At 45.1% G+C, this 20,732-nt stretch overlaps 1 long non-coding RNA gene across 1 annotated transcript in view; it reads left to right on the top strand.

Annotated features, from left to right (window-relative positions):
- Window positions 1-18,235, top strand: part of LOC135327712 (uncharacterized) — a 42,078-nt gene extending 23,843 nt beyond the window's left edge. Inside the window, exons 3-4 of the long non-coding RNA XR_010388101.1 lie at window positions 11,204-11,293; window positions 17,746-18,235. This is a non-coding gene — a long non-coding RNA (uncharacterized LOC135327712). The remainder of the gene's footprint in view (window positions 1-11,203; window positions 11,294-17,745) is intronic.
- The last annotated feature ends 2,497 nt before the right edge of the window (window positions 18,236-20,732 follow it).

Raw genomic sequence — 20,732 nt, 5'->3', positions numbered from 1 at the left:
CATGAAGAAGGGAAAAGTACAACCCCAGGCAGCCCAAAACTAAGCACCAGTGACCACCTCCCCTCCAAATTTAGCAGCAGGTTTATTTCCACAAAACGCTTTCACTACATCAGTGACAAAGCCATCTCAAAATAGGATCCCTGCCTGTCTTCTGATTATGAAAGTAGGGAACAGTTTCTCTGGTCTTGCTATTAAAATCTGCAGGTCTCTTCCAGAAGAGATTGAAGATAGAGATGTTAAGTGCAATGTGCACTGTACCAGCGCCAGCGGAGATCTTAGTGTAGTATACAGTGCAAACACGTCAGAAAATGTTGTGCCAGTACTCCCTGCAGGCTCTTTGCTGAAGGTTAGGAAGAGGAAAGGGCAGGGATCTATTTCTGGATTTTATTTTCTACCTCACCTTTTGCCGCATCCTATGCTCTGTCCCTGCCCTCAGAACAAACAGGCAATTCCCATTGCACGTGCTTTTGGCTGCTGGGCTCCTCCCAGCACTGTGGCCCATGTGCTTCTCCCTTTCTGATGATAAAGAAAGAGCCGCCATCGCAGGGAAGCGCAGGCCCTCACCGCTGAGTAGCTCTTGAACCCAAGGATGGAGTTCCCTCAATTTAGTCATAGTATTTCATCTTGGAACCCAAAATGATATATATACAGTGGCCAGTGAAACCACTGTGGCTTTTTTATCATTTTGTTAGTACACCAGACAGGGATAAAGGACCACAACTGCTGGCTTATCTTAACTACCCAGCACATGGTTGATCTCTCAGAACCACCACATCTGAGACAGGTACAGTAGCTGAAGCTGCCATTTTAACTTTTGCTATAGGCAGGCAATTTTGGTTTTGTGAGAAGGCTTTTTATCAAGTCTTGTGTGGGATTTGGCTTTTCTTTCTTTTTTTTCTTTCTTTTTTTTTTTTTTAAAGTGGAAAGAGAGAGAAAGAGAGAAGCTAAAGCTGTCGACTACTGTTTACCTCCAGAATTCCCTTTGGCTTTGCAAGGATTTCTGTTCTGGCAGGACACCCACCTCTTATTCCTTCTACTGCAGAAGCCCCAGGCTTCCTCTGAGAAAACTGAGAGCATAATGCAATCCTCAATCTGACAGTCCAAGTTGCTATTTTGCAGACAGAAAGCTGAGGCATGCTGATTTCCATGGGACCCTCGCTCCAAGATGCCGTTTTGAAGCTAGGCCTGAGGAACTTCTTTTCCAAGTCACACACAGTCTGTGACAAAGGTGGCAACTCTACCCTGACCTCCTGAATCCCACAGCAGAACACTGAGGGTGTTCATCCATCAGCATACTAATCGAATCCTCACCCCTCAAGTAATCAAGCACCCCTCCAATCCTGTATGTATTTAAACTCTTACTGCTCTCCCTGGGTGAAGGCAATGCAGTCCTTGCTTGTTTGCAGATGAAGCGCTGAGGCCAACTGTGAGCACAAAGTTCAAGGTCACCCAAGAAGCCTGGGGGAGAGGAGGGAATTGAATCCAGGCCTCCAGAGTGCCAGGTTAGCACCACTGCCACTATATGAGTGAAATATTTCCCACCATCTGCTCTGCCTTCCTAGAAACAGGGAAGTAACTCTTGGCCCCTCTCAGTCTGCCAGGCACTGATTTTTTTCTCCTCTCATTTCTCATGGAGTCAATACAGAAAAACTCTGCTCTGAGCCCTTCCTGGACTGTGCACCAGTATCCTGGGAGACTTCAGAACAGTTCTAGAAAGGACCTATATTTGCTCATTTGTGCCTCTGTGGCTCTGAGAGAGGACCAGGGCCTCTCTCCACAGGTGGAACTCCCAGGCTGGTCCTGTTCATTATTCCTCTAGGACAAGGCTGCCCCATGCCTCAGTGACAAGACCCAACTCAGGCAATTCTGCACCCCTGACATTGGGCTTCCCCTTCAAAAGGCCTTACCATCTGCCATAGCATCTTGCAATGTCAGCACAAACTAACAAATAAACATGCTGTGCTGATGTCTGCCAGGAGACTGGTGCACACTCCAGACCCCCAGAGCCAGTGCCTGCCCTGCCAGAGCCCCACCTGTGTGCTCTGGCCACAGCCAGATGGCTGGGCCATCAGGAGTCACATCTCTGTAGCTACTACGGACCCACAACATCTTAGCTGCACACCTCTCAGGAGAGGTTTAGGCCAGGATATTCCAAACCTGGATGTACTATCTGGATGCACCTAAACTCCAAACCTGAGCTCTCTGCCCTAGAGTTCAGTAAAGTTGCTCAAAATGCTTCCTTTTAAGAAAGGAGAAAGAGAAAGAACCAGAAAGAAAGAATATCCCCCTTGTTTACTTCATTCTTCTGCAGGTAACCTTGTGATTCTGTGCTATTTTGGTGTTGACATTCTTGGGAGCTTACCGTAATGAGAAGCAAACACCACAAACTAAAATAACAGCATGAACCTAAGTGCAATTCCTGGATTCCCACCTAGAGATTGACTCATCTCTAAGGGCTGCTGGGTTTGTAATTCAATGTGACCTGTGTGGAATTAATGAGGTGCTTGCAAAGAAGGGAAGGACAAGTTGGGGGAACAGTCCAAAAGACTCTGATTCCCACACACCGTTTCGTCTGGCTTTGTTCCTCTTAGCCTGATGCTAAGTTGGTTACAAAACAAGGCTCAGCACTGCTTCCAAAATCATGAGCGTTCTCAGTTTTTAAATCTTTCATACTCCAGTGCCCTATGCATTGTGTTGTCTTTGATCGCACACTGTAGCAATCACTTCAGTTACATGGTATCATGTCGTGGCAGGGCATGAACACACTGAGTGTTGTGCAGATACCAAGCAAGCACACAGAAGATCAACAGGCAAGCGAGCGTGTGATACAGATATAATCCACCGACAGGCCCAGGAGATTTTGCGTTCCACCTGATTTGAAGAGCAGTTGTCACTTGGCCACCCCACCTTCCCCAGGCCCCCCATGGCACGTGCTTATACTTTGCTGCACATTCAGTTCTATAGAGTAAGGCACTCCAGTAGGGTCAGCTGGTCGGATTGCTAAACCAGCATGAAAGCCTGATGAAAACCTGTCTGCAGTCCCTTACAGTGAATTGCGCTGATGTCTGGATGTTGCTTTGGAAGACGGCAGTCACCACACAAGGTTTTTCTGTTATAAAAATAGCCCATTTAATTTTTCAAAGCTTTGTCACAGTTTTATAGAAAGGAAGAAGTATTTTCCCCTTGTGAAACTTCATGACATTGGACTGAGTACAAAATGAAGGCAGACTTTCTCTTTAATGGCCATTCTGGAAAATGCTGTGTAGCATTCAGCCTATCCCCCTGCAGATACTCCTGCGATCCAGTTATATAATGCAACCTGAGCTGCGAAAAGACTCTGTCTGAATTCACCTGATTAAATTATTAGCCTCATGTCCTGGCAAACATTTCACAAGGCTGCCTTGCAGGCTAGATAAATCTAATGCAAGGTTTCAGGTGTCAGAGCAACAGGAAAGAGTATCCCAGTTTGGAGAGTTTCCTTCGAAACCGGAAGTGCTCTAAGCCCATAGGAGCATGAAAGCCACAGGCTGGTATTGCCTATTGGGCAAAGACACCCCAGCCAGCCTGATGTCATGTGACCTGTGCCCTGGGGCTGCTAGACCCTCATTTCCTGAAAAAGGAGCTCTGACTTATTAAAGACACAGGGAGCAAGGTTGAGCTGCTGTGAAGGAGCCAGTGGCTGGGGAGCTGTCACAGGGGTGTGCAGAGGGCTCCCAGACACGCCGTGCCTCTCTGCCCAGCAGATCCATGAGTACCCTTGGCAAATGCATGCTGCTGGCTGCAGCCTGCTCCACAGTCCACTGTGCTCTGAACAGGCTGCTTCCTCACTGGTGCTGCGCTCCCGGCAAGGATAACGGCATGCCAGGCAGCACAACAGCCCTTTTCTCTCTCTGGGACGCCCTAGTACAGCAGCGGGGGTACGGGGCTGTGTAGAAGAAGGATTGTGCATTCAGGTCATGCCTTCTGCCAGGGCTGCATTCTCCAGAGTGCATTGGACTTCAGAAAATGTCTCAAATTAGAAACTGGCCTTGCGGATGTGCAGAGCCTCTGGTAAGCTCTGTCCTACATGTGTTTAACCTTTGGGAAGAGGAGCTGCTCTCAACATGCTGTCCCTGGCACCCTCTGGCTCTCTTCAGGCACCAACACAAAGTTAACCTGGGGGACTTCTTGCCACAAGATACAGAGCCACTTCCCTGTTGATCTCAGCCTCCAGCTTCTTGCAGACACAGCCCTATGTGTCACCACTGCGGCTTCAGAAACCTCACAGATGCTTTGCAGAAGCTCCAGCGGGAACGCATAGGAGGGGAGCACTCTTGCTGGCCCTCATGCCAGGGAAAGGAGTGGCGATGATCGGAATGTCCAAGGAAATGAGTTCGTCAACTCAAGGGCTCTCTCTGAGAAGTCTGCTCGGGAGGGCAGCCCTGGGAACTGGCCAAGAGGAACCAAGCAGGCCCAGTGCAATTGCCCAGCTGCCCCTGCTACTCTGCTACATCACCTGGTGGTGCTGGTGGGTGCACTAAAGCCAGAAGTAGCCATAACCCAGCAAACCAGAATTGCTAGAAATCAGGGGGAAAATCAGGGCTAGACAGACTTTGCAAATACCACAGCAACCTCTGTGTACCAATGAGGATGGATCTGTGTCTACAAGGTTCATCTAATGCAAAATAACCTGCAGAAAGAAGCAGTATAGCCTAATACAATTTATGCTGATCTCCCACAGGTGTGAAAGGGCTGCAGTGTCAGTGGATATATCCTGAAGGTAGGAAATACATTTTCTGACTAAGAGATAACTGGAAGTTGGCCTATGATGAGCTCTGTATTTATTTCACTTGCTGTGAATGTACTCAATGGGGACAGATCTGCTCTTCTGTCCATAAGTAGCCCAAAGACTGAGTATTCAAGACAATCAATGTTACAAGCTCTGCTTATGCTACACCCTGGTGCACTGCCAGGATCCCACACAGATCAACCTGACCCAGCTGGAGAAATCATTGAGAAATAAGAGAGAGAAGGAGAGAGAGAGAGAGAGAGAGAGAGAGAGCAGAAATCCCCAAATCCCCAGAAACACAATCTTAAACCCTCCCACCTGATCTGTAAAGCAAAAGCAAGCCCAGACCAAATATAAACCAAGCCTGCACAGCCAAAACAATCAAACTGCAGAAGGTCAGACAATCTGCAATGTGCATATCACAGCAGGGCAGACGTGCCTGCAGCCAGCTTACGGCGGGGAGGAGGAGCGACATCTCTCTGCACGGACGTACTGGAGGTCCTCTTGGAAATCACAGGAATTACTTGCCTGGAAGAAGCCAGTTGTCTATCTAGCCATATGCTGGCATGCCCATGCCTGACTGTGGCCATCCCAGATGTGCCAGTAGCTTGGTTCCTCCCCTGCCCGCACTTGGATGTCACTGCCATTTGCAGGACCAGCGACAGGAGTTAGGGAAGGGCTTCTTTCTGGATCCCAGGAGCCTTAGGCCTGAAGCAGGAGGACTAAAGTGCTAGAGAACTTTAAAGTTTGTATTCAGTTCTTACTCACATAACATGTCTGATCCCTTTTAATCTTACTAAGCTAATAGTTATTCCTGCTGTAGCAAATGCCCCAGCAATAACAAAAGATTTTTTTCTCCTACTCTTGCTAAAAGTGGTGTTGTTTACTGTGTTTTTCTCATAACCATCAGTACAAAGATGTCCCTTTACCACACTGGCAGGAGGAAAAGCAAACATATTTGTCACGGAGCAGTTATTTGGTTCTCCCAGGTTGGCTGGATTTGCAACATGTTCTTACTCTGTGAAAATGGGATCATTTGTTGTGGTATTGGTTGGGCTTGAAGGTGTTAACACCTTCTGAAGTGGTTGCATGGGTAGTAGTCTCAAGAGCTCAGCAGTCACTACAGTTTCAGCTTCAGCTCAGTCTCTCTAGTAGGAGTGTCTTCTCAATGGTGTGGCGCCCAAATCACTACTCAATAAATAGAGACCACCCTCACCCCAAGCCTCCCTGGGAATGCCATGATGATCCTCACATGGCAAGTGCCACACGGTATGGTATAGTTATTTCAGACTGACACTCTTTCAAATGCTCTTCAAGGTTTAAGGAGTATCCCTTTCTGTGACCCCACTCCAAGACAAAGTCTATTAATCTGTGGATGTTAATGGCACCTCGAAGCCATTGCAGAGTGACCAGGCCACTGATACCACCACCTTCTCATGCTCCATCCGTGGGGAATGGTCCAGACCACAGACCTGTCACAGTTCTGCCCCTGCCTGTATTGCAGATGGGACTTCACAAGCATTGCAACAGTCAGGAATTACTCTCTCTTCAGGCACAATTTTATCTTTCTTATGTTTTCAGATTCCAGTACCATCCTGAATGACTTCAGCTGTTCATCCAAAAGGGAGGATTAAAGCTGAAGTTCACAATTTGAACTCCATTGCTTGCCAGTCCAGCTGAATCTCTCTCAGCTGCTCTTTACCAGATAATGCACAGCAGTTTTAATTCAAAGCAGAGAAGTTTAGCCTATGGTGTTTACAGTCATATGTTATCCTTACCATGACAACACAGAAGGGAGCGTTCCTCATATAATGATAACCCAGAATATCTTCTCAGAAACACTGAAGTTATCCACCTTGTGTTTCTGGATGAGTTCCTGCCCAGCACTTGTGTACTTGCTCTGTACCACAGTAAAACATGAGGGACCGTAAAAGCACAGTTGAGTTCCAAAAAATCATCCCTCAAGTCCAAGACACACAGCTTATGTGCTTCCCATCTTGGCAGGGATCTGATGGCTGCCCAAGAGCAAGCAGGCAGTTAGGCAGTTCATTAAGGAGTTTTGTAGCTTCTCAAAGGGGATATTACCCAGCTACCATACAGGACTCTGACACAGAAGCATCTGCCCTCCCACCTCCACAAATCCCTTTCTCTCCTGTATTCACATAGGCCCTGATACAAGATGGATTTTTGTCTTGTCACACCATGATTACAAAATTCCAATTACAGATGCTTGTGAGGGACTTTATGATGGGTCCGTACCCACCAGCTGCTTGAATCCATCACCATATAGACCATGTAGCTCTTAAAGCTACTGAGAAAGTTTCTGCTGACATGTTGCTATGTGCAGATCCTGACTTGGAGGCTGTGTTGACATGGGATAGACGATTCAGAAATGTCTTGGGATGTCAGTGTGATGAACCCCAGAAAGTACACTGACAAGCCTGATGCCTGGTGTTTGCATGATCAGCTTATAATTAAGTATTTTTGACTTCCACAATATTTCATATTTTACTAGCTGCTGCAGGTGCTGAAATCAGGCATATGTTCAAGAATCACCTCTTTATTTAAAGGCACGGCGAGGTGAAAGGGAGAAGGCTGTTCTAGCTCAAATGGGAGCCGATGAATTCTGAAATCGCAAGATGAATAGTCCTTCTGGGTTGGGGGAGGGAGGTTTATATCCTGTTATTTTAAAGACAAGTTTGCTATAAAGCAAGCATTCAAAAATCACACCGTTGATGTTTCTGAGCAGTTTACAACCAGTGAATTGCAATAGTCTAACTCAGAGTGGAAATGAAACATGACCACAGACATACCCCCAGGTGATAATCCAAGGGCAAGTGAATAGAAGTAAAGTACAAGAGTTGATTAAAAGTGAGTTTAGCCACATTTGTTCAATGTGTAGCAGGTAGGGCCATGCACTTGGTCTGGGATTCTAGTTACTACAACAACAATAATATGCAACAAGGAAAAATAGGTGTGCCATGATGTAGAAAAAGGGTGTAAGTAGTTGCACTTCACAAGCAGCAGCACCTAAGCCAACGGGAACTCTTGCAGCAGGAGGGCTTAACTCCATGCCATTACTTTATGCTTTGCAAATATTTGCCTTTGAAAATGACAGAATTTGTGGGTACTTGCAATTTGCTGTGACAGCTGCTACCAGTAGCTTTCCATAGCAAAACAAAATGGGGAAATGTGATTTCCTGAGGAAATTTCCATGGAAATATTGCATGTCAAATCTGAATAGTTTATTAAATAATGTTACCTTTTGCACCATTAAAAATGTCTTGCTTCAGTGAAGCTCATATTCCACCTGGGCAAACTGACTTCCTTTTTCGTGCTAAATTATGGCAAGGAAAAAGAAAAAAAAAACCACAGAATGTTCTGCCTTATGAAAATCCTGCCTAAAGTACAATTGCCCTCAGTCATCCCCCTTGGAGGGTAGCAATGAGGATGGGCTTCTTTCCCCCCATCAACCACACAGACCTTGGGAGTTGGAGGGGCAAACCCATTAGGAAAAGAGAGTTGTGATATGTACATTTTCCTTTATTTGAAAGCACAAAGAGGAAACTTGGACACTGACAGTTTTTGCCAATTGTAAAGTGCCAAGAACTTTTCAGGAGCTTTGCAGCTGGCAGCTATGACTGAAACATTCAAAATGACAGTTGGAGATTGTTAGAGTAACTGCAAGAGGAAAGACCATAATGAATAATGATCTAGCTAATGGGATTCATATACTGAATAAATAAAAGAACAAATAGGCCCAGAACAAAACCTTGTGTCTCTCTCTCACACATATAACAGCTGAAAAAGTTGATTCAGTACTAATCCTAGTAATCACGCTAAGGTCAGGGAGAAATCAGCAGCCTTTTGCGAGGTACTAAGCTGACAGATCTGAAGAGGAGAGGTGGGCAGACAGGACTGGGTTGCAAATCTACATGCCTCTTGGCCTCACATAGGCATTGTCCTAGGCTTTCTGGCTTTGTGTTACAGCAGCCTCTCACTAGAGGATGTGCTTTCTGAAGAAAACTGTGGGAGATTCACTCCTGAACAGGGGCTGCTTTGCCTCTGTTTTCTAGGGTTTCTGGGGTTTCTAAAACCCTAAATCCTCCCACTCCTAATTCTCTCCACCTGAAAATGTACCCAGCACAAGTCCCTGCCCTCCCTCTTGGCATGACACAATGCCTGTGATGATGGGGAAAATGGAGGTAAAAATGAAGTCCTCCCTGCTCCTAAATCAGAACTGGGGTGAAACCAGAAGCTACAGGCTTGGGGACAATCTTGTAAACCCCAACTTCTTTCTTTTTTTAATAGGTCTGGCCTGAGGGATGATGTTAGAGCAGGGCATAATGATGGGCCATGGCAGTGATGATAACCATGGTAGTGCTGCCTTTCTGTCAATAGGCATTGTTATTACCGATATCTTGTGGCTCTCACCTGATTGTCTTGTTCTCCCCGCCATGCAGCTCTGCAAACTCACAGGAGCACAGAGTCACAAAATAGTTCGGGTTGGCAGGGACATCTGGAGATAATCTAGTCAATCCCTCCTACTCAAGCAGAGTCACCTAGAGCAGGTTATCCAGGATCATCTCCAGTTGGGTTTTGAATACCTCCAAGGATGGAGACTCTACAACCTCTCTTTGACAAATCCAAGGCTTTTCAGCCCCAGAATTGCAAGCCCGGTTACTGATATTCACTAAACAAAGGCTGCTATGATGCCAAGCAGTGATGCTGCAGCAAAAGAAGACCAAGAACCCACTTGGACACATGTGCTAAGACCCCTGTCTCTACAAGGTGCAGTAAGAGGGAAATGATCACCACACTAAACGAGAGTCCTGCCCATGCATGGCCTGAATGGGAGAACGCCCGGTGCTTCCAAAGGGTTAGTACCCTCAAGGTCACAGCAGCAGAGGCTGACGTAAGGCTGTAACCTTGGCAGGGTGGGAGAGGGGGAGAGCGTGGTTTCCATTTTGTGGAATAAATAATTCCCAAGGCTTCCCTGATAAGAGGGGCTGCATCAATAGAGAACTTTATTCAGAAGGTTAATGAATTGATCGGATCATTCCTGAGATCATCTATTAGGTCGGTGCTTGCTTGTGAAAGGGAGTTTCCTCAGCATATGCTGCACATCAGTGAATCAAATGTGCTAAGACAGACAGACACACGCCTGGAGAGAAAAGAAGCCTCAAGCAAAGCTTGACACTGAACAGCTGGGCAGAAGCATATAATAATGGAAGGCAAGTTGTGAATGCTACATTATTGAAAAGGAGATTTAGGGAGACAAGGGGGACATGTGGCAAGGATGTAAGAACTACCACCTTATTCCTTTCCAAAATAGGTATTCCATGGGACCTTTCATGACAGCAAAGTGGTCTGAGCCTGATTTTTTTCCAGAATTGAAGTCTCTTAAACACAATATGAGGATGGGAGCTCAGCACCAGCCTGGAGGAAAAATGCCTCCTGTTGGACCTCCGCACTGCACATCCTGCCACAGTGGAGTTTCCCCCAGAGTTCCCCTTGCCAGCCTCTCACCTTACACTATGACTGCTGAGCTTGTGAGTGCTGCAGGGAAGCATCTCCAGATGCAGCGCTCTGCAGCTTGTGGCCACCGGTGCTCACAGTCTCAGCTCAGCTCCCAGGTGCTTGCCTGGCAAAATCCCCCATCATGCTTGGCACTAATTGATACCCTTGTTAGGAGGCTTATCAAAGAACTAGAGAGCTGGACAGGGTCATAATGGCTGAATTATCTCCTTGTTCCTAGAAGTGACCCTGCTGAGCTGAGGCTGAGGCAACTTGACAGATTGCTGTTGTGGAAGCTGATGCTGCCCCTCCTCATGTTGTAGCACTTCTGGAGATAAAGAGGACTTAAGTCTCCAGAGCTATTTAGCACAACATACTGCCAGCACAACGTATACTGTAGCAAAAACAATAACAGTAAAACCTTGTCTGTGTAAAGAATCACCTTCATTGGGACTCACTAACAAGGGTTCACAGTCGTCTCTACAGCTGAGTGGTGCCTTAAGAAACAGAATTAACATATAACAGTTTAAAGTTTGCCCATAGCATTCAAGGAGAGGACTGAAGAGAAATGTTGACTATGCAGATGGAATTGCTACAGACATGTGTCACTCCCCAACAACATCAGGCTTTGGCTGTATCTTGAATGATAGCCTAAGCCCACTCTGGCCAGAGAATACGGTTCCCTTCTGTGCTGTGAGTACAAGGTGGGAAGCAGCAGGTCAATTTCCTGCTGCTGTGGTGAGTTATCACTCATCAAGGAAGCAGATTGCCTGTGAGGAAGCGAGTATGGTTTTACTGTGGATATTTACTGTCTTTGTTATTATTAAAGTGTACTCAAGAGGTTAAAACAGTGGGTTTCCTGAACTGCACTAAGAAATTAGCTAGTGTATGTTTACATTTATCTTTTCTTTGGCTTAGGCATAGTTTCTGCTGCTCTCCCATGGACACAGACAAACACACTTTCAGTGCCATACACCTACAGGAGGAACTTCAGGAGCACTCCTTAAGGTAAAACAGTAGATGGTTCAGTGTGCCCAGTCCTCATTTCTCAGCTGCTCTGACTGCCCACCCTATGTTTTGGAGGCACTCATGATGGATGTTAGAGCTGGATTGAATACAGCCAGATCTCTGTTCATGAGCACTGCATCTAAGCTTGAACTGCTGCTACATTTGCTCATGTTTAGACCCCTTATATGTAGTTAGAGTAGGCACTTGTTCCTAAGTTGGAAGGTTCAGCTCTCTTTTTGACTACTGAGATCCATGCTCCTGTTCAACACCAAACCTAAACTGTGGTATGGATTCATTCACATCCTCCTCCTCTGACTCTCAGACTGAAAACCCCATTGCCTGATGTGAAAGCCTCATTGTCTGAGGCGTTTATAAAATAGAATGGGCATGGAGAATCCATCTGATGGTATTCTGCTCAACAGTGGCAGATCTGACAAAACCCCTCAGCAGTGTCAGCTGGGGCTAGATAAAAGCACCTGGTAAACTCGTTGGCCATAGGGTTGTAAGGTCAAGGAGGAGATAATCCCTCTGAGCCATGTCAATGGAACAAGCTTATTTCCAAGCTCTCCCATTCAGTAGTGGGGTGAGAGCTCCACCAGCACTGGAGAGGAAGAGTATTCCCACTCATCCTCACTGCCTGATGTCTCTTAATGCCAGCTTTGACTCAGCCCCCAGGAGAACCCACCAAATGAAGCTGTGTCCCACTCACCGGGGTTTTACATCTCCTCAGGAGATTTCGCAAGAAAGTGTGCCACGAAACTAGGAATATCAACAACTCCCTTTGGAGTCTTGCAGAACAGTGTGTCCTACAGCATCTTCCTGCCTTCAGGGCCAGTCTTCCTCTGAGGGCGGGCCTGAGATTTGCCAGCTTGTGAAATATAATCAGGACATTTCTATGCTGTCCCTGTCATGCAGCCTTGAGTTCAGGGACGCCTTGAATTCTGTGCTCAATTTGCCCTGCTTTGATGTCCCTCATCAGAGGCGTTGATTAGAACAGTGAAAGTAATTGTAGCTGCCCTTTGGTTTAGAGTGTTATTTATCTTCTCAGCCAGTTTAGTGCATTGCTTTCCTCCTCCTCCTCAAAGGGCAGCCCTGCCCAGAAAGGTAGGAATGGCTCCTGGTTGCATGGATTACATCTGCTAGCCAAAAGACAAAACAGAAAGCTTGGGCTGGAGTAGTCCAGCAGCTTCACAGAGGGGTTCTGTGTCCTTTGCATGCCTTATCAAAAGAAATGAGGGAGGAAACTTAATCAGTTACACTCAGAGGTGGCTTTCAAGGGATCTTATGTCACTTCAGTGGAGAATATAATGGAGGTGGCACTGGGGTTTCCTGTTGCTGCTCAGCAGAGCAAGAGGAAAGATGTGCTGCCCTTCTTCTAAACCCTCATGTTTCAATCCAGTCCCAAATTGTTTCCATCTTTGCAGCTGTGCTGACTGTGAGATCAGTCAGTCCCCTTGGATTCTGCAACACAGCCCTGCTCCAAAAGGCTACATATTATTTGCTCCAACTTACCTGAAATTCTGCTTTGTGCCTATTGTGCAGACATAAGCAACAGCCTTTCCTGCTAGGCCTGGTTGTGCTGTTTTGGGGGTGTCTTGCCCTGTTTCTTGTTGGGAATCAGGTAGACATGGGAGGGGATGTATTTGTTTCATCTCTGGAGCTGCATGAAGAAATTTTGTTTTAGCTTGGCAGCCTCACTGGAAATTAATTTAGATTCAGTGAAAAACAAATGTAAATTTTGGGGGCTTTAATTCACAGGGGGAGGGGGGAATCAGTCTTATTGTTTTCAAACACAAAATGTTCCATGTTATCCGAAACGAAATACTTAGCTATAGACACATGCAAACAAAAGCAAAGAAGGGGTGGGTTATGCAATTGCAGGAGGAAGAAGCAGTTATTGTCATCACTGCCTTTTATATTTTATGGAGGAGGCACTGAGGGAAACCCAGCTCCAAAGATCCTGGAGCCTGGTGCAAGGCTTGGTGAGAGTCAAGCTCTGCCTGAAATCAGGCAGCTGGCTTGGACATGACACATTGACATCCCCTTGCCCAGAAGGGAGTCCCACTTTCTAAGGGTTTCTGGGCTAGGCTGCCCTCCACCTTTCCTGCTGAAACTATTCTCATTTAAATCATAATTGAGGCAGCAAGCATCCCTCTCTAGCCTGCTGGATGAGGGGACTATCCTAGCAGGAGGGATGCATGTGCCCTGCTCCAGTGATGACCTGCTTTATGTCAGGAAGAACCCAAGATGAGAGGCGAGATGGAGAGCCACTCTTACACCTTGGGGTGGTCCTCTGTGACCTGCCCTGCTGCCTACAGCCACACTCCAAACAGCAGAAGAGGCAGATCTGAATCTTCCCATGCTAGGCTGAGAGTTTAACCTCGGTATCCTACTCTCGGAGGCTAGAGGTAATGATACAATTGGAACAGCACTACCTCTTCTTGCAGGTTTCTGAAGCTAACCCCATTTTTCTCTTCCCAGCTAACATCATTCAGGAATTGCAGTACTAATGTGTGAATAGCTTCAGGACAACTAAAACCACATTTACAGAGAATGTATTATTTTCTGGAAAAATAATAATTGTTCAGGTCTATTCATGAACACACACTTGCAGAATTAGTTCCATATATCTGGGCAGGAATCATTTCAATCTCTCTCTTTCAGAACAGAGCAATTGTTGGCTACAAAAACTGACCAGAAAAATAGAATGAGATGCAATTGGAAGTTCTTAGAATATAATGAAGAAAAAATGAGTCACATTGGTGCTAGTATCAGCAATATTAAGTAAAATGCAACTTGAATCATCAAGCTTCTTCCTGAATCTATTCTATTTGCCAATGGTTTTGCTTATGCAAAGAGGATGTGCTGGGTATTATAGAACTATCTTTGCTTGAGTTACACAGCTATGGGAATTCACTCAGCATGTTCTGTGGGACTCATGCTGTGCTCCATGGGGCAAAGTGTGGGACACATGTTTGGCAAAGGACAGGCTCTATACTCAAAGATCTCACAAGCTAAGTTAGAACCAGCTGCAGCAGGTGGCTGAGGGACAAACAGGCAGTTCATGATGGGATACAAAGCAGGAGCCAAGTGTAGGGACCTCAGATGGCCTCCTGTATGAAAGGCTTGGGTGTGTCTGGATGATATTGCACTCCACATAAATCACCTTGCTTCTAAGAGAAATGAGTAGTAGAAACAGAATGTTTATCCAGAGAGCCACAAAAATGCAGGAGGCATGAAGGGAAAAAGAGTTTTGATATAAGGAAAAAATATTGCCAGAGCAATTAAACTTTGGATGAGAGCATGAGAAGAAACAGAAGTACATAGTAATACCAGGTGATGCCAACTGGCACTCCTGCTTCCCTTTCCCATAAAGCCAAATTAGGCGACACTCATTATTAGGAGAAGACAGAGTCTAAAGGCTAAAGAAAATATTTTTTTCTGGCAACGCAAAATGTACTTGTAGAGTGGTCTACGTTGCAGAATGTTACTGATGCTAATAGTTTAGATAGAAAGAATGGTTAGACATGGGATTAAATTCATCCTTGGTGTACCTCAGGGAATGGACTGTGTCTTAATAAGGCATGAATGATAGCATGTGCAGTTACAATACATAACACTAGCAATGCATGTGTCTTCAAAGCCCAGACTAGCCAGAATGAAATCACAAGGACTATCAATCTCCAGCTGCAGGGCATGAGATAATCCACCATGAAAGGGGCAGGGTAAGTTATCCCTGCTGATGTGGTATTTAGGTGAATTAGGAAGCGTTTTGCACCTTCCTTTCAAACATTCGGTATAGTTTGCTGCAGATGGGCTATCAGATCATGTGGACAATCACTTTTTCCTAACGCAACAGACCTTTTTTGCTTCCTGTTCCCCAATAGGCTGATCCCAGGAACTTGGCACACAGCCTCTCACAAATTGGTTTCTGATGGCATTATAGGCATAAGGGTGATGTGTTTGGCAATTTTCTTTCCATTGGAGTCTGGCGGGCAGGATGGACTTCATTAGAACGCTGCTGTTAAAGGAGAGGATTTCTCAGAGCATTGACCTAGGAAGTATTGTTTCTTCTGATCAACAAATTGCTATCAGCCAAATAAAACATTGCAAAACAAAACAGGACAGAGCGTGTGCTCACTTAGAAAGGCTGATCTTGTTTTGACAAGAACCTGAAGCAAGTGCTAGCAGAGGGCAAAGAGGAGAGAACAAAAAGCCTTCTTCTCCTCTGGCCAGGTCAGATAACAAGTCAGCCTGACAGCTCATGAGCCCATCTCTCTGTGCAAGATTTCTCTTGTATCTTAGGATCTTGGGAAAGGGGTATTGCTCTCAAACCCATTGGAAAATGAATTCCTCTGTTTAGGCTATGAGTGTTAATCCTGTACATTAGAGATGCACTTCATTAAATGGAAGGTCGTTCTCTCTCATCAGATCTGGTTGTCTGCAGCTTGGGGAGTATCTTCTTTACTTTGGGCTTTTTCCCCTTGCTTGGCATTTCATTTCCACTACCCAGGTCACTCATGGCTCATCTGGCCTTTGTCCCATACATCTGTGCACACAAAGGTGATCCTGTCTGCACCACCCAAGCACTGGCTGTGGTATTTCACTAGGGAGCAGGGAGCTACTCTGCTTTTGCTGTTGCCATGAAGATCCCAAGAAGTATTAGTTGCTTGGGGTCTGCCTGGACCATGCTGAAGATGGCTCTGCAGAATTGTCTACATCCCAGACTGGCTATTAAAAAGGACATTCAGCAAACTCTGCTCCCTTTTACCTCTGTCATTCCTTGGGTGGTGGGTAGCATTCCCCGCAACCTGGCTACTAGCTGGAGCTCTCTGTTTACTGGTTAGGGGAAGCACAGTACCTGTGCCTGCCCTGCCCTGCCCTGGGCTCTTCCCCACCTGGGGTACAGCCCAAAGCTAACTGATGGCCTCTGCTGTGGCTGATTGGGGCCTCAGGAGCCCCTTTCGCACAACTCCACAGTCTGCTGAGCTATTCCAGGTGAAGCTGGCCCTTGGACACCTGTGGTGCAGAGACATGGTGTTAAAAGACAACAGTCGCTGCTTCCAGCACTGGATGATGTCAACACATCAGCAAGTGAGGCTCACAGACCAGGAGGCAACCAGAGGCCAGACCCCTCTGTTGGCTTCATTTTCATTGAGACCTCAGGAAGGAAAGACGAGTGTTCTTGCTGGTAGCAACTAGCTAGCTAGTTGCTAGTCAGGCAACAAGTTCCATCCCCACAATTTTGCCATCTGTGTAACTCCAGACTAATGTCTTCAGTCCTGACCCTGGTGTTTCTAAGGCTCAGAGAGCACTCAACATGAGAGAGTAACAAAAAGCACCTGTGAGTACAGCTATTATTAAGAATAAAAAGAGTAAATAAAGAGCATGGCTTTCTTCATGGATGGGATTTACTGCCTGCCCCACTCCTCATGACAAAGAGGTACTATCTTCTCTAAGGACACTTCTCATTGAGAGAAAAAAAAACAAATGGATGGACTGAATTTGTTTAATGTTAACTGCTGCTTGATGCACTGTTTAATTACATGAATGTAAACTTCAGCAAAGATAAGTCTGGAAGGCAGGAGGGTCATTCTTGTGGTATAAAGGCAGGAGGAAGATAAGGGCCAGCTAGAAAGAACATTGAATTAAAGGGGATAGTTTGGGAGGATTTCTGAAGAGATAAAGTAGTTTGAATGGTGTGACTAATTTCACTGACCTTTCACTGGGGATGGATTTGGCTTTTTACTTTTTATTTGACCTCATACATAGATCAGCCCATTTAGCTGAGATCATTTCAGCTCTAGGAAAGTAATTGCAAAGCTAGCCTGAGATGATAGATATTTGATCTCAAAATGATCTTTTTATTTTTCTTTGACACAAGAATTAGGCTTCACAAAACTATTAATTTCCTAACACAATACATCACAAGATATTGGGCTGTATCCAGAAACTGGCCTGCTGGCTTCCTCTCTCTTATTGTGCAGCAATTCTCTGTTCTGTTTCCTGCTTTCTTTTCACTACGCTGGTTGCTGTTATTATTTCTCTGATAGAATTCATTCACACACCTGCACCTGACTTTATTTTTATAGCTCTTTCTACTTACAGCTGTTGTGCTGAGTTTAATTATGATGTCTCAACCAGCTCATGATAGGAAAAGGACCTGAGCAGCTGTCGCTGGTTACCAGTTCTAGACCCCTGCTATTAAAGGCAAGTGCATCATGTCACATCCTTCATAGACACAATGAGCTCCATCATCAAGGAGCTTTTAAAGCAACCTTTTTGGCTTATCACTAGAAGCTTGTTCTCTACCTCTCCTCCCCCCATGAGAGTTCTGATTATTTCTGCAGCCCCCACTGTGCATTGCTTTGTTTTCACAAAGGTGGATAAAGAGATGCTTCTTAAAAAATCTCCTTTTATAAGTGTGACATATAGTTAATTCTTTGTTGTAGGTGATTAATCTCCTGGCAGAGCATTCAGAGCAGGATAATATACAGAGTGATATGGAGCAATTGAAGCTGATGTTGACTTAGCCCCAATACCAAATCGATGCCAAAGTACATGACTTCTGATTTGCTTTCTAATATATCAATAAAGGCTACAGGATGAAATGCATCCTGGCGTTTGAATGGAATTTAACAACTACCTCAGCATTGTGGTATCTCACTATAGAGAGCTGAATTTCACCCAGAGAGCACACACTGATGCGTGCAATATTCTGCCTTGGGCTTTTAAAGACCATTTCCAAGCACTGCTGAGACAGACTTTCTTTGGACTTACAGAAACATATGCTGCCTGTGCTGATGCACGATAAATCATTGTTCACTAATATTCCATGGCTTTTCATATTGGGGAAGGATTCTGGAAAGCAGATGAGACAGAAGAATTTACTTACGAGAAAGGTGTGAGATGCAAGATGGGAAATAATTCCAGAAAGTCAGAAGTTGCTTGGCCTGTTTTTTTTTTTTTTTTTTTTTTTTTGGCTTTTGGAAGTAGCCAGACCTCAGGCTACCATAACCTGAAATTCTCACAACCTTCTAGGGATGATACTCATGGAAAATTTGCCCTGGCTCAACATTTCAAACATGCTCAGGTTACTGGATGGTTTCTACTCGACCAACAGCAAATTCATCAATAAGAAGCATGTAACCAACTACAAATACCCATCACCAATATTATGTGTCTGGGAGGTACAAATCCTACGCTGTCATTTTCCAGTCTGGCGTTAAGTCAATATCTAAACCAGATGCAGTGGTGGCATATGATATTTTTGTAACAAGCCACCCAAATAGATTAATGATCTTGGTTTCATAGTAAACAAGACACATGGGAACTCATCATGAAAACACTCCCCCTTGTAGAGGCACGTGGAACATGAGCATTCACAATCAGCTATTCATTACAGAGGCTTTTGAAACGGTGGATAATTTCTACCCACTGGGAGAAATTAGAGGCACAGTATCTGCTTCCACACAGGTGACTGGAGAAGGGACCCACTCATGGAACGTAACACATTTGGTTCTGCCATTTGCTCTACTGTTGCAGAGGAGTTCAGAAGCTTTCCGGATGCATGTGCTCCCACTGCAGAAAGAAGGAATTCAGCCCATGGAAGGAGCATCAAAAATAGTGAGTAAAACTAGTTCAGGATTTTAATTAAACAACAGCAAAACCAAAAGATACCAAAACAGGCACATTTTTGTGGACAAAACTAATATTTCCACAAGAAATCCATATTAGACTTTAGGGGGATTATGTCAAACAAAAATATTTTTTTGACTTCCAGTTGTTGAAGCCAAATGTAATTACATTCTTAAGAGCTGGGAACTGAAAATTGCAACACAAACCTGGGAAACTTTGCTTTGCAATCAAAGTGATTTGTTGCAAGACTCCCCCATAAAAAAATGAAAAACTTTAAAGTAAAGTTTCAGTATAAACTTTGCCAAAAAAACTTGCAGAAACAGCAACCAGCTGAGGTTGCAAGTCACATGGCAGGTCTCAAGGTCCAACAGCACTTCACACAACTGAAGTTGGTGGTCACTGCAGGGTCATGATGACTGAGCTCATTTGCAGTCAGTCCAGAATCCCTTGCAGAGGATCTCAGGGTTGCAGCACAAAAGAGGCATACTTATCTTCCTGTTAGAAGAAGTTTATATAACTAAGTCAACAGAAAAATAGAAGTATGGGATGACTAGAAAGCCTCAAAGGATCAAGGATGAAATGAACAAATAAATCTACCCTACCAGTCCATCACAGTGTGTAGGCAGACTACAGTGACTTATTGCATTCCTCAAGACATCAGAAACCCAAATATATTTATACCAATAACAGTATCAATGTGGGGCAGCAGACCACTGCACATCCTCCTTTTCTACAGTCTCCAGTATGGGTCTCCATGTTTTCCAAGCAACCAAAGTTTCTGTTCAGCAAAGCACTTGTATAAGAGTCTTACTAAAGATTTAAGAGAAGTATGCCCTTCAGTATTTTTATCAATACCAGTAAGATATGAGCAGGTCCCTGAAATTAAGGCAGTGCTTTGCAGAACTTAGACTACTGTCAGCGATAAAGTGGACCACACTTAAATGGGGCCCTGGGGTAAGGAGATGGGTACCTGGGACCTACTTCCTGTTGTATTTCCCAAGCAACTACAGCCAATACTCTCTGCCTATCTGGCAGACGAGTAGGATGGAAGAGCCACTTCAGCACTTGCTCAGCCTCAAAGATTCCAGCTGGGGTTTCGAAGACAGGAGATGCTCTTCTACACCTCACAGAAGTTGCTTGTTTTTGTGCCACAGCTGAGGAATTGCACATGCCTTTCCTCAAAGTCTACCACAATATCCATGCCATTCCTGCGTCTCGGGAGCAATGCTGAGTCTCAAAGAAGCTAGATTTACTTTTCTTCTCTCTTCATTACTGTATTTGTGGGATCTCTCTGAGGCTCTAGAGCTTTGCATGTGGAAATAGCCTTAAAAATCTGTGCTGACCATAACCAAAGTGAATGTTTTTCAGTGTCATTTTTGAGGGAGTAAAATCAACACCAGCTAGTCACAGTCTTAGTCCCCTTCCTCTCTCTTACCCCCCCTCCTTTCCTCCCCACTACACTTTCCTCCCTTATGATACTGAAACAGGATTGTAGATTTCTGATCCATCAAGGACCCTGCTGCAGGTTTCTCCACTCATTCAGCAGCAGTTCTGACTATTTATGTCATTTCCAGAAGATCTGTACTAAAACTTTCAGAATTTCAACCAATCCAAGGCTTTTTTGTGTGAAATGTAAGCTTTTTGAGGCAGGGAATGTCTGTGTGTTTATACAGTGTTGAAAACAATGGGGCCGTTCTTGGTTTATGATTAGGCACTGCCGTAACAAATCTAATGACAACAGTCTGAACTCCCTGCTCCAGCCCATGCCTCAACACGAAGATTTGTAAGGTATCAGAGATCG

This window comes from Dromaius novaehollandiae, chromosome 3 (genome assembly GCF_036370855.1).
Source record: "Dromaius novaehollandiae isolate bDroNov1 chromosome 3, bDroNov1.hap1, whole genome shotgun sequence".
Classification (NCBI taxonomy): domain Eukaryota; kingdom Metazoa; phylum Chordata; class Aves; order Casuariiformes; family Dromaiidae; genus Dromaius; species Dromaius novaehollandiae.
The sequence above is the reverse complement of the archived record's forward strand: the minus strand, read 5'-3'. Positions and strand labels throughout refer to the sequence as shown.